The sequence below is a fragment of the Artibeus jamaicensis genome, unplaced genomic scaffold, assembly GCF_021234435.1.
Source record: "Artibeus jamaicensis isolate MK-2021 breed Jamaican fruit bat unplaced genomic scaffold, CSHL_Jam_final scaffold_286, whole genome shotgun sequence".
NCBI lineage: Eukaryota > Metazoa > Chordata > Mammalia > Chiroptera > Phyllostomidae > Artibeus > Artibeus jamaicensis.
This window is the reverse complement of record NW_026522034.1, coordinates 7,518,165-7,532,705: the sequence shown is the minus strand read 5'-3', so window position 1 is coordinate 7,532,705 and position 14,541 is coordinate 7,518,165.

Sequence of the window (14,541 nt, the reverse complement as noted above, 5' to 3'; positions counted from 1 at the left end):
TCTGTGCTTCCTGGACTTATATGTCTATTTCCTCCACCAAATTATGAAAGTTTTCTTTCATTATTTTTCCAATAAGTTTTCAATTTCTTGTTCCTCCTCTTCTCGTTATGGCGTCACTATGATTTGGATATTAGTCCATTTGGAGATGTCTCAGAGGCTCCTTATTCTATTCTTGTTTTATTTTTTTAATTCTTTTTTTCTTGCTGTTCTGATTGAATGCTTTTTTGTTCCTTATGTTCCAAATCATTGATTTGAATCTCAGCTGCATCCCCTCTACTGTGGGTAGATTTTTCTTTATTTCACCTAACGCAACCTTCATCTATGCCTGGGTCTTTTTTGCTGCAGTTCCCTGTGATTTCTTTGAGCATCCTGATAACCAGTGTTTTGAACCCTGTATCCGATAGGTTGCTCATCTTCATTTCATTTAGCTCTTTTCCTGTGGTTTTGTTCTGTTCTTTCTTTTGGGCCATATTTCTTTGTCTCCTCAATTTGGCAGCCTCCCTGTGTTTGTTTCTGTGTATTAGGTAGAGCTGCTTTGACTCCTTGTCTTAGTAGTGTGTCCTAGTGTAGAAAAGGCACCCATCTGGATGAATGTGGCTTCTTTAAATACTTGGTTGTTGAACTCCCATACAGCTCGATTTTCTGATGAATCTGGGTGATGTTTGTCTTATAGTTTAATTGTATTAAGAGGTGAAGTGTGTTTACCTACATCTCCATCTTGGCCGGAAGTCTCTTAATCTGCCTGTGGCCAACTGACTGGTCCAGGTGATGGCCCCTTGCAGGCACCAGGAGGGACTTCTATAGCAGCTTTATTTATACTTTCCAGAACTTGGGAATAAGATAAACTTCAGTAGGTATATCAATAGGATAAAAGAACCGTGGTATATCCATATAATGGGATATTATTCTGTGATAAAAAGGAATGAACTATCAAGCCATGAAAAGACACAGAGGAAACATAAATGCATGTTCTTGAGTGAAAGCAGCCAGTCTGAAAAGGTACACAGCATGTGATTCCACCTGTATAATGTTCTGTAAAAGGGAAAACTATGCAGCCAATGAAAAGATCAGTGGTTGCCAGAAGTTGGGGGAAGGCAGGAATGAATAGATGGAGCACAGAGGAGTTTTAGAGCAGTGACACTCTTCTGTACAACACTATTCTGGTGAATACATGTCAGACCCATTGAATGTGCACCAAGAGTGAACCTAATGTAAATTTTGGACTTTAGTTAATAATGTTGCTCACTAATCATAAGAGCTGTAGTACACTAATGCAAAGTGTTAATAATAGGGGAAGCTGGGCAGGGGGAGTGAGGGGTGTGTAGAAACTCTACGTATTCTCTGCTCAACTTATCTGAAAACCGAAAACTGATTTTAAAAAGTCTATAGAAAATTAAAGAGCACTATGAGGTGTGATCATGGAGAAATGCCGTAGAAGCAAGTAGGGGACGGGAAGGGTTTGGGAGGGTGGGAATCAGTGATGGGGTCAGGACTCTCACATGTGAAGTTAAATAGTGTTTCAAATCCTGCCTCTGCCATGTACCCACTCTGTGGCCTTAGTCAAGTTATTTAGTGTCTCTTAAGCCTCAGTCTACTCCTCTGCAAAATGGGGCTAGGGATGCCTACCACCAAATTGTTGAGATTTAAATAAAATTTGAGTGAAGCACTTGGCATTGCCCTGGGTGAGAGTCAGTGCTCCTCCCTGTACCGCTGGAGGAGAGGTGCCACCTCCACCCCTTCCAGGCTCTGGGGGAGTCAGTGGGTAACAGGGGAGGTGGGTGAGTGCCAGGCAGAGAAGCAACGTGGACAGAGTCCTGCAAGCTCAAGAAAAAGCAGATGCAGAAAGTCTGACTCTGTGGAGCAGGCATGTGTGGAGGGTGGAGCCCAGTCTGCAGAAGAGATAGGATGCTGGGGCCCTGGGGCCCTGTGCCAGGAAGTTCTGGGATCCTCCTGAGGACAGATGGAGGACACAGGAGGATGGGCCATCACTGGGGAGGGCCATGATTGGGCCAGTGGTTTGAAATGATCCTTTTAGTAGCCATGGAGGGATAAATGGGGGGGGAGAGAGTAGGGGAGCAAGACAAGAGATGACAGAGCAATCTGGTCCAGGGGAGATTTTGGGGGGCCACCTAAAGCAGTGGGAAGAACTGGACTGTGGTTTCTGGCAGCACAGGGTGGGAATGCTTAGAAAGCGGCTTGTCTGAGGTCAAACCCTGGCTGGTTTTGTGACTTTGGGCAAGTCACCTAGCCTCTCAGAGTCTCAGTTTGTTCTTCAAAAGCCTATCTCCCAGGGCAATCCTCAAGTTGAAAAACTATGATAAAAATTAAGAGGGTCTGGGAGTGGGAGAGACATGAACTGTACTTGAACCTCCCACCGGGAAAAGTAAGATGAAAAACAGCACACTCTAAAATTGCTTGGTTTTGAACTAAGACTGTGGAACTGACCATGCTGGGTTTGAAACCTGGCTCTGCTCCCTACTCGGGTGCTGTCTGAGCCTCCTCTGTAGCATCTGTAAAGTGGGATGATCACATCCACCGCTGCCAGGTTTGGTGGCGGGATGACTTGAGGCAATTGCCGAGCACCCAGGTCACAGCAAATTGCAAAGATGGGGACACTTGTCACTATAGTCATCATTATTATCATCCCTAGAGGATATTTTTTCTCTTATTTCTATCTTTTTTTTTATCAATATGCTGTATGCACAGTAAGACTCAGGGGTGTCCAACCTGCGGCCCACAGGCTGCATGTGGCCCAGGATGGCTATGAATGCGGCCCAACACAAAATCGTAAATTTACTTAAAACATTACTAGATTTTTTGTGTGTGATTACGTGTTGCAGTGTATTTAGTGTGTGGTCCAAGATGACCCTTCTTCTTCCAGTGTGGTCCAGAGATGCCAAAAGTTTGGACACTCCTGCTAGTTTTTTTTTGTTTTCTTTTTTCTTTTATTTTTTCCTTGTTCTCTTTTTATCATCATCAAGTAATCAGCTAAAGAGTAATTGTTTTAATAATAAAAAATTTAACTCATCAGGAGAACAAGAGTCCTGGTGGGTATAGCTCAGTGGATTGAGCACAGGCCTATGAACCAAAGCATCTCCGGTTTGATTCCCAGTCAGGGCACATGCCTGGGTTGCAGGCCATATCCCCAGTGTGCTAGAGGCAACTATACACTGATGTTTTGCTCCCTCTCTTTCTCCCTCCCTTCCCCATCTCTCTAAAATAAATAAATAAAATCTTAAAAAGAGAGAGAATGAGAATATAAGCCACAGACCAGAAGAAAATATTTGCAAAAGAGATATCTGATAAAGGAATGTTATCCAAAATATACAAAGATTTCTTGAAATTCAACAATAAGAAAATGAACAACCCAATTGAAAAAGCAGACAAAAGATATTCCGGTGGTAGGTAAGCACATAAAAAAGATGTTCTACATCATATGTCATCGAGGAAATGCAAACCCGACAACAACGAGACACCACTCAGCACTCGCCCATTAGAATGGCCGGGACCCAGAACGCTGGCAGTACCAGCTGCTGGCACAGGTGTGGGGAGATGGGAACTCGCTCACTGGTGGGAATGCAAACCAACGCATCCACTTTGAAAAACTAAACATATTCTTAGCATATAATTCAGCAATTGTACTCCTTGGTATTTACCCACAGGAGTTTAAAACTTATGTCCACACAAAAACCTGCACATGGATGTTTATAGCAACTTTATTCATAATTGCCAAAACTTGAAAACAACCAAGATGTCCTTCGGTAGGGGAACGGATAAAGAAACCGATACATTTAGGTGATGGAATATTTTTCAGCATTAAAAGGAAATGAATTATCAACACAGGAAAAGACATGGAGGAAACGTAAGTGCATATTACTAAGTGAAAGGAGCCCCATCTGAAAAGTCTACAGACTGTATAATTCCAGTGAGATGACATTCTGGAAAAGGCAGAACTATGGAAACTGTAAAATGATCAGTGGTTACTAAGAGTGGGGAGAGGGATGAACGAGTGGAGCACAGGGAATTTTTTAGGGCAGGTCGTGACCAGGAAGACTAGGAGGGCCCAGGTGCAAGACACCAGATACAGGTGCAGGGCCCAAGGTGAAGGGCAGGGGGGGAAAGTGAAGGTGTCCTGTCCTCAAGGTCCCACCACTCAGTCCTGCCCTTTCCAAGCGCCTCCTGCTTCCTGTGAGTGGCCGATCTTCCCATGTACCTGGGGCTGCAGCTGCAGCTGTGGCAGCTGTCTGCCTGCCTGTCATCACCTGGCCCTCCTCTGCCTCGCTCCAGCCTTCTCTGAACTGAGGACGGAGAGATGCCCCCCAGCCTGAGAGCTCTCAGGGCCAGGCCTTTGCAGGGACACAGGGATCGTTACCTTACCTTTCACCACCCCCTCAAGGCCCAGCCTGCTGCCCAGCTGGACCTCTTCTGGCAGAAGGGCTGGTGAACCAATAGCTTGATCATGAGTTGGGTCCTGCCATTGAGAGGTAGTCGGAGGCACTTCCAGGGGTATCCCATCCATGGTTACAGAGCGCCTGCCCTCCTTTCACCAGATGAAAAGTAGCAACTGCTCCTGTGAGGATCTAATTAACTCTCTCCTCATTACTTAACACTAGGAACGCTGGGCCCAGGATGTAACCTGGCAGAGCTCTGAGGGGAATGGGGAGATGAAACCGAGACCTCTGGTCACAATCTACACGTGCCACTCGCAGGCTAAAGCTCACACCCTCTCCAAAGCCACTGACCTCCTCTAGTGCCCCTGGCTGGGCTTCCATCCCTGCAACCATCCAAGTGCCTGTCCCACTCAGGCCTCCCGCCCCAGTGATGGGCCAGAGCCAGCACCCACTGGCTGATGGTCACGTTCTGCCCCAGTGACGTCCTGCCCCAGCTGGAGGGCTCACACCACAGAAGTTGTCAAACATGGCCAACCAGCTGCCCCTTCGCCGCAAGGCCAGTTGTGAATTTACCAGCGCACCACAGCACATGCTGTTCCTTTCGCCAGGAACACGCTTCCCTCCCTGTTTATTCCTCAGGTCTCAGTGCAAACGGACTTCTTCAGAGAGACCTCCTCTCCTTCCTGGGCCTGACCGCCTCTGCAGTCCCAGGCTTGTTTCTCTTATCTCTCCTCGGAGCTAAGTAGAGTGTGGGACACATAGAGGGGACTCTTCAGGGTGTGGGGGTGCATGGGACAGCTATGAGAATGGGAGAGGTAGCGTTCTCCCTCTCGGGGGGCCTGCAGGCGGCACTGCCTCCGCCTGTTCTGGTTAGAAATGATGCTGTATTCCTGCATCCTCCTCACAGGAGCAAGAGATTTTCATCTCTCTGCCTCCCTCACCTTGAATTGCTGCCTGTCTCTGGGACAGAGAGGACTCAGGACCATGCCCTTCCTTCTCACCAATGGGAGTTACTCCTCAAGCCTCCAAGCTTGACTTTTTGTTTTGACCGAAGTTCTATAAAGCTGCAATTCTAATCCCTACCTCTGAAAGACTCCACCACCTTTCCAAGCCCTCTCTTTCTCTAGCACCATCCTTCCCTTCCTCCCTTGGGGACTCCATACTGCTCCCGGTTTCCCTCTTCCCTCCTGGCTACCAATCTTGCTTCCAGACTCAGACCTATAGCTAACCATTTACACTTTAGCAAGAGTTGGTGGTGAGGCAGCCAGGAGCAATGGGAAGGCACTGGCTTCCTTTCACCTTTCCTCTTCCTGGGCTCAGCCTGCATCTCGTCAGAGATGTCTTCTCCGAATAACCTCCTCATTAGTTTTGATTTGTTTATTTTCTTCTCAGCTTTGATTATAAGCTGTGATGTTTATTTATTTACTCATCTTTTTTTCTGGCTCACTATCTGTCTTCCAGAATGTTAGGTCTAGGAGCACAAGGAACCTGTCTGTCTTCTTTATTCTCACACCCCTGGTGTCCGGCCTGGCAGTGCTCAGTGTACGTTGCTTGGCTGTACAAATGGTTTCTCACCCAAGCTCAGGTCCACGCTCAGGCCTGTCCAGCCGAGTCACCACAGACTGCTCCCTTGCTCTTTGTGCCTCATTGATCTCCTCTGTAAATGGGGACAATAGTACCCACCTCTCCAGATTTTAAGCTTGTCTTCAGGATCAGATACGACGCTGATCAGGAGTTCTGAGTCCCTGCAATGTGCCGTGGGTGCTGGGGCTTGCATGCGATGGCATCTCTGTCCTGTCTCCCTTCCCTGTGCAGTGAGGGGGTGGAAGGACAATAACCAGCTAACCATAACTACTAGTAATAACTAGGTAATAGTAACTGACTGAATACTTACTGTATATCACAAGCTGTTCCCAGTTCTTTATAGGAATTCACTCATATAATCTTAGAGTGACTTAATGAGGCAGGTCCTGTCACTGTCCCTACTTTACTGGGGAAGAGACTGAAACACAGGTTATGTGATGTGTCTAAATAGCGGAGTTGGGATCAAGTTTTGATTTTTTATGACAATTTTCCAAAATCTTTTTTACCAGTTCAATTTCATGACTGTTTCTTGGATTGCTGACACCCAGAGTTCATGTTTAAGTACAGCTTTGCCTCCGTAGCAGGCACGGGGGATCCTGCCCTCGGGGAGCCCAGTGCCTGTGACGGGGGCAGCTGGGAGTGCAGACCCCGAGTGCACGCTCCTGAGAGGGGGCTGGCATCCTCCAGGGCCCAGCCTTGCCCACTGCATTGTCGGTCAGGGAACTCCTGGAGGGTTCAGGACTGCATCTCCTTCCCAGGCCCAGTAACCTGGGACCCACTCAACACAAGAAGTCCAAGAACCTCAAAAGTCAGCACCAGGAGGGCCCCTAGAGCCCTGGACCCTGTGCTGGCACTGGGCGCCGCAATGCTGGGCTTGCACTGCCCATCCTCAAGGGGCTTCCCATGTGTGGGGGCTGGGTGGGGGGCATGCAGGTCAAGTCCCAAAGCAAATAGTCCAGAGAGGGCGGGGCCTGTCCACAGTCAGGAACTGAGTCAGTGCAGAGCCGGGACCAGAATTCGGGGCTCCCCACCTCACTCAGGTCCTCCAAGACCACCATCTGCCTCAGGGTCCTCAGATCCTGGCTACCCCAGGCCAGGGGCCCCTCAGGGGAGGCCCGGTTCTCTTCCTCAGGAGTCTCAGGTTGCTGGCAGGGACAGCAGCCAAAGATGAAAAAGGCATCCCAGCCTAAGGCCGACCCAGGTCGCAGGCTTTTTGCCCCAAATGGCTGGGGTCTGCTGGGGTCTGCACACTGGAGGTGCCAGTAAATCACCCTCCTGCCCTCCACCCGGCTCCTCGCCTGCCTCCCTTTATCTCTTTGTTGAAGGATTTTTATTCTCCATTTGGAAACCAGAATTTCATTACTCCCCGTGAAGCTTAGGGATAATAGGCTGCCACTTAAAGGCTACTTTTCATCTTCAAAGCCCTCAGAAGACTGTTAATTAGCCCTTTTTCCCCTGCACCCCATGATGGAGGTAAGTGTTCCTGGGCCTGGGAGGGAAACCTAAGGCAGGCCAAGGGACCTCCCTGAGGGGTGCAGGGCTGAGCAAAAGGTCTGAGGAGGAAGGGGAGGAGGCCCCAATTTTAGAGTCTTCTCCTAATGCATTCCAGCTCTCAGGATCCTCCCTGCTGTTAGGACAGCAGTTATCTGAGGGCAGGAAGGGGACAGAGGCCCCTGCGGGACTGGCTCCAAGATGCTTCAGAGCCAGACAGCCCACGATGGAATCCTAGCCCCTATCAACTACATGACCTTGGCACCTTTGTGTTCTTCCCTGTGAAAGGGGGAAACGTCCCGCTGTCCTCGGCTGTCGGAGAGTGAGTGAGGTACGTATCTGGCAGCCAGTGCCCACTGCGGGGTGAGTGAATGAACAAGTGTGGGTGTTGGTGGTTTGGAAGGGAGATAGATGAGAGGGAACAGAGACAGGTTGGGGCCCCAGTGGGAGAAAAGACTCTTTTCTTTCCTTTGGCCCTCCTTGTTCTTACCCCCATGCCAGGGGCAGCCACCATCCCTGGCATTGCATGGCTGGCCAAAGACGCAATTGCTTTTGTCCACTTTTGTGGGCCCTTGTCACCCCCTGGCAAATGGTGATGTGATCTAATTTCTAACCATGGAGAGCAGCTGAAGGGCTGCCAGCTGCGGGTAGTCCCATCTGCTGGGCCTCCCCAGCCCATTACTACGGAAGCCAAACTGGACGGCCGACGCTGCAGCCCTGGCTTCAGGGTCTCCGGGCCTGGACTCAAATCACTGCTGTACTCAGCTGGACAAACGCTTAAGCAAAAATGGAGAAATCATCCCCACCTCTCAGGGTGGTTTAGTGAGGTTCCAGGGGCTGTGTGCGGGTGCCAGGTGGCTCAGTGTCAGGTAAGTGGTTGCCAAAGTCACCAGTCACAGTGCAGGAACCTGGGTCGTGAAGTATGAGAGATGCATCAGCAGGTGGTGGCCACATGGGACAGGGAATGGGGCTGTCCCTGGCCAACTAGGTACCTGTGCCACCTTCCCCATAGATTGGCACGGTGTTAGAGGGGAGGACTGAGAAATACACTTAGCCTCTAAAAACTGTTCTTTCATGTCTTGGTACCCTCTCACTTTCAGTGCCAGAGACCTCCGAGCATCCATTGCTCACCCGACTTCGGGCTCCTGTGGAAGTTACTTAATGACGGATTTATCCTTCATGCCCTCTCTCCAAACCTGTCAAAAGCAGAGACCACACTTTAGGTGTGTCTGTGCGCCCAGTAGCCGGCCCACTGTAGGCACACAGTTAACTGTTGTTGTTGGTGATAATGTAAAGAGTGGGCTCTAAACAGAGGGGTCCCATGAGGAATCAGAAACACTGATCCTGCTTCCTGTCCGGGGTCAGAGGGTAAAGAAACATTGAAAAAGAAGACCAAGAAAAACACCCACAAAAGAAGTAGGCACAACCTGGCCGACAGCTGCACCATTGCCCAGCCCTCTTGACTGGGGAGAGGAGTGCAGAGAACCCTCCAGACCGATAGACTGTGGCTGGAAAGGCAGGCCTGTCCCAGAATCAAAATCCCCCCTGGTTCCTCAATGCCTGTGCCAGGAATGTCTGCTTTGGTTGCTGTGATGATGGTTACATGGGTAGTCTGTAGGTTCTTTCCACTCTTTTGGGAAGCTTGGTGGGTGTGAAAGGTACCTTTTGCCATGACCTGGCTCCTGGGTCAACCTGAAATGACACATCACATTCGCTTCCTCACTCACTCACAGCTTGCTCTTACTCATCCTTTATGGAGAACCACTGTGTTCCCAAATGCTGGCCACCGGGACTGGATGTGGAGTCCCTGCCCCAGGTGCTCACAGTCTCCTGAGGAGACAGACAAGGGATGCGAGCATGCCCACACAGTGTGATCAGAGCTCCGCACCTACCCTAGGTCTGGGGTCCAGCAACGTTGCCTGTAGGAAGCATTTAAGTTTGAGCCCAGAGAAGTGAGAAAATATGGAGCTGTGAAAGAACTAGAGGCTTCCATGCAGAGGGGTCGCCTTCTCAGAAGTCTGAAGGGGGAAATATATGGGTCTAAAGAAGCACAGGGAGTTTGGCAAGGCCTGTCAGAGAGGAATAGGACCAGGAGGCCAGTGGCCTTACATGCTGGACTTTATTTATCCTGAGGGCAATGGGGAGCCATTGAAGAGTCTAGAGCACCAGAGTGACATGTTAAGAGAATTTTCTTTTTCCTTTGGCTAGAATAATTTCAACTGAGCCAACATAGCTATACCGTGGGAAAACACATGGACTATTGTTCAACAGATAGGGAGTATTCGTTCAGTAGAGAAAGCCTGCTAAATGATGGGGTCCTTAGAGGAAAGGAGACACAAGTTCTTGGGTGGTAGTAATTTTGGTGGCCTCAGGCCATCAAGGTCACGTCTAATATCACCCCGTTGCAGCTGGCTTTGCCCCTGCTGCTTCAAAGACCCATGATCCAGTTGGGACACGTGTGTGTGTGGTTGTCCCTGTGACCTGGCTCTGTGGTCACCCCCACTTTTTGTGCCACAGCCCCTCTTCTCTCCACCACTCCATCTCTCCAAAAGCCCAGTTCTACCACCTCCTCCAGAAGGCCGGCCCTGTGTTCTGCCAGTCCTTGGGACTACTTCACTCTGCACACGGAAGAATTGCAGTAGGGCTTTCTAAGGCACTGTGTGGTAGAGTCGCCTCTGCCCAAGCCTGAATCTCCCTGACTAGACAGTGAGCAATCTGGGATCAGGGACTATGTCTCATTCCTCCTTGGATCCCTGGTCATCTAGCTCTGTGCCTGGCGAACACAGGTCCATGTTAAAACACCTGCTCAGTGGAGTCATATCTTACTGTGTGCATCCCAAATTTGTCTGGAGATATTGTGGAGTAAGTGCAGGAACCCTCGAGTTTTTGCAGGTCCATTTTCTTCAGTGCCCGGTGGCCCTGTCTGCCCCTTTCTGAGCCTTGTTGACTTGCCCAGGTGCGATTTGCCACCGCTGCAGGCTCCCAGGGTCTTTGTGCCTACCTCTGTTATGCTGCTTATTATATCGGGTCATTTTCACAATGCCTCCCCCTTCTCCACTCAGCCCAGTGCTGAGTGCACAGTAGGAGATCAATACATGTTTGGTGAATGAAAAAAAAAAAGCCCTGGCAAGAGTACAAGAGCATTTTCGGGCATATTAAAGGGAACACAATCATTAATTGAATTTGTTTCCTTCAAAAGAACCATATATCCCGGAAGCTCTATTCTACACACCCAGATGGCAAGGCCTGGGAGAATTTGGAGTTATTCCTATTGAAACCATTTCCTCCAGAAGGTCCAGTGTTAAAAAGGGAGGCATTTGCCTCAAACAATTGGGCCACTGTGAGAGGATGTGGGTGGCACTCTTCCAAGTTCTCGGTGGGCCTTTGAGCAGTTACCAGTGCGAGTATCAGAGAAAGACTTCTCCCGGGGCAAATGCGGTCGCCCAGAACTGGAGCCTCTGGCAACGAGAAGGAGAAGAAACCAGGTCAGCCACTGCACTGTGGAGAGGGCTGTGGAGAGGCCACGGGACCCGCAGCCAGCAGGCCCAGATTCTCGGCTGGGATCTGAGTTTCAGATCAAGGTTTCTGATCATCTAACCCCAACCTTATTTCCCAGTGACAGTTTCCAAGCCAGGAACTAGATGCAGAGCACACCAAGGAATTTTTCTGCTTTGTGGCTTGTTACTGTTAACTCACGCTTCAGAATGAAGCTCTTTCCTTGTTCTTTGAGGAGACATCCCTGTTGAATGCAGGACTACCAGTGGAAACCCCTGCTCCAGTGACGTCCATCTCATTTCCCCTGAAAACCTCCTTTCCAGCTCGGAGCCTGTGCTCACGCCTTCATCCTCTTGGAGAGCATCATCTCCCGACACTGCCCAAACTGGGTTCGGTCGTTACCTTTCCTTCGAAGACTTTCCCTGATCACCACAACTGACAGGGGCCCAGGGGGAGAGAGAGAACTAGCTATGACTACAGAGGGTCACCTGGAACGTTCGTCCAACCAGTGCACATTGGGTACCTGTCAGCAGCTGAACTGACTCAACCCCCACCAGGTGCCAGGCACTGCGCTCAGCTCTCTGCAAGCGGGATCACACTGAGCTCTCGCAACAGCCCTCTGAGGGAGGGAACTCATGTAATTTTCAAATCTGCATTTATGGTCGTTGTTAGTGTCGTCCACATACATTTCTCTTTCCCCTCCTGGAGTACCCTGTGGAACCTCTCTTCCTGAGCCCCTGTTTGTTGTGTGTGCCCACGTGGACAGTTCTGACCGGTGACTTGTGAGAGGAAGCGCCGGAACACTCCGAGTGGGAGGACGTGTCGTTTTCCCTCCAACACGGCGACAGGCCACCATGTCTAAGAAGGTGACGGCATCAGCAGTCTGCTTTTTCTTTGAAAAAAAAACAACCTTTATTTATTTTCATCCAACCTGCATCCCCCCAGCTCTTTGGGAACTCAGTGTGTTCTCTATATCTATGAGTTCATTTCTGTTTTGTATTATCTATTTATTTGGGTTTTTTTAGATTTATCATGTAAGTGAAACCCTGTGATATTTTCTTTGTCTGACTAATTTCCTGTCTCATAACACCCTCTAGGTCCATTTATGTTGTTGCAAATGGTAAGATTTCATTCTTACCATTTGATTTTAGAGAGAGGAAGGGGGTGGTATTGGGAACATTGATCAATTGCCTCCCATATGTGCCCTGATTGGGAATCAAACCCAAAATCTAGGTATGTGCCTTGATTGGAGATGGAACCCGCAACCTTTTGGTTTATGGGATGATGTTCCAATCAACTGAGCCACCCAGCCAGGGCAGAGTTCATTCTTTTTTAGTGCTGTGTACTGTTTATCAGCCTACTTTTTACTGAGTGAGACCAATGAGCAGGTACTCAGGCTGACCCATGATGGACATGTAAGATGAGCAAAAGATACGTTTTGATAGTTTTAAGCCACTGAAAATTTGGACTTGCTTGTTACTGCTGCATATCCTAGCCTGCACTGACCAATACACCTTTTTATAAATGAAGAAATCAAGGCTGCACTGGGAGGCATGGATGATCCTGGGGTAGAGGTAGCTGGAGCTCTCACTGTGCCTAGTGCCCTGACCAACTGACTGTGATAGGCTTAGAGAACCAAATGGCTGGATCTTTATGCTGTTATCTCTGAAGTGCAAGGGAAGAGTTTGAAAACAGAGAAGCAACACAGTCATATTTGGGCTTCAGAGGATCATTCTGGCAACTGCTCCTGTCTGAGAGGTCACTCTAGTTGACCATCTGGAAGGATTAGTGAGTGGTGAACCCCCTGGAAGGCCAAGCTCCCAGCATATGTAGAGACGTCCAGGGCAAGTCTGTGGAGTGCCCATGCTTCTGTAACACCCAGCATGGAGCATCCAGACCCCCACAGAACGGGCAGGCTGGCTGGAAGAGGAGCTCCCAGGAGAGCCTTCTCACCGGGGAGGCCTGTCAGCTCCACTGTCTCTTTAAATGACCACAACACAGCGCAGAGGTGAACGCCAACTAACAAGGTTAAAGGATCCTTAAAAACAAATGATGCCATTTTCCCCCCAACTCACTGCTGAGTAAAAATTTGTCACTTCAGTAAGCATTTTATTGGTAATTACAGAGTTACTTTATTTGCATATTACAGAGTTGCTATCGACCCTGGTGAAAATGCTTAATGTCTTTGAGCATCTTGGAAGGAATAACGCAACCCAGGGAGTGAGAATTCAGTAATTATTTCCTTAAAGCTGGAATTTGCTAATAACTTTTCAGTAGATCACTTTCTGCCCCCCAATACAGCAATGAAATAATAAGCAATCAGGTGCCAGAGTGACTCAGACATAGAACCTACCCCAGATAAGGGGAGAGAGTTTAAGTTAACCCTTTGACTCCTGAACCACAGGCAGAAGCCATTCTTCTTGGAGCCGGTTAGAGAGGGCAAGGGCCCAATGTCAACTGCTCTTCACAGTGGAGTAAGGGAAGCCAAGGACAGGCCTGGGGCACGGCCTGCAGCAAGGGCGGGGCTCTTCCCCGGCAGCTGGGGTGGGGGTCAGATGGTAAGTGTGGAGATTCTAAAATCAAACTGACTATGTTTGTAGGTTGAGCCCAGCACTTACCATCCAGGTTATTGGGGGAAATTACTCACCCATTGGGTCTCAGTTTCCTCCTCAGTGAAGGGGTTCATAAAGGTATCTTCTTCACTTGGTGGTTATGACGATTAAATGACATGAGGAACAGAACAGTGTGTAATCAGGACACGGTAAATTCTCAGTAAATATGAGTTGCCCTGTCTGTCCCGGAGCCCAGGTCTCCATTGGCTACATGAGGAGAAGGGGATTTCTTTCCCTGCACTCGCGAGCCTGGTCCCGCAGGTGCGCACACTCAGGAGCAGCCTTGTGCCTCTGGGGCACTCCCACGCTCCACGCACCCCGAGAGCCTCGCCTGTGCGCTGCGGAGACCAACGCCCACGGGAGAGGCGAGGTCACTGGGTGTCCTGTGCTTAACCACATGCTTTAGTCGTTTAGCTTCCTGCCAGGTAAATTAAAAACAAACAAACAAACAAACAATCAACAGGACAGGGGCCTGTCCTTAAAAAGGACGATTACAATTTCAGACTTACTCTGTCTTAATTTTTGATTGATATTTAATCATCAGTGGCTTGGAGCACCTCGGCTTTTAGTCTCTCCCTCCGTTAAGTATTTAATGATCTGAAACCCAACACTGGAGAAGACACTACCTACAGAGGCCCTGGATCGTTCTGCGGCCCAAGGGACCTTCTATGATGGGGCTGGGCTTACCCTTTATTTCATCCGTCTGCAAGATCTGCTCAGGTGTGCTGTTCTGCTTAATAATGCAAAATGCTGTTCCGTGGAGGACAGAGTGCAGAAATGTATATTTTAAGAGACTCATCTTCCCACTTCCACACCAGGCCTGACTCTGCCAACAGGTAGGTTTATGGGCAATAGCTATTGGTGTTCTGAGCAGTAATATTAAATGAGATAACACAGGTCCAGCCCCAGCATGAGACTTGACACTGAGGGTAATTCCCAGTTCAATGTCCATCTTGGCAGTGCCTGCA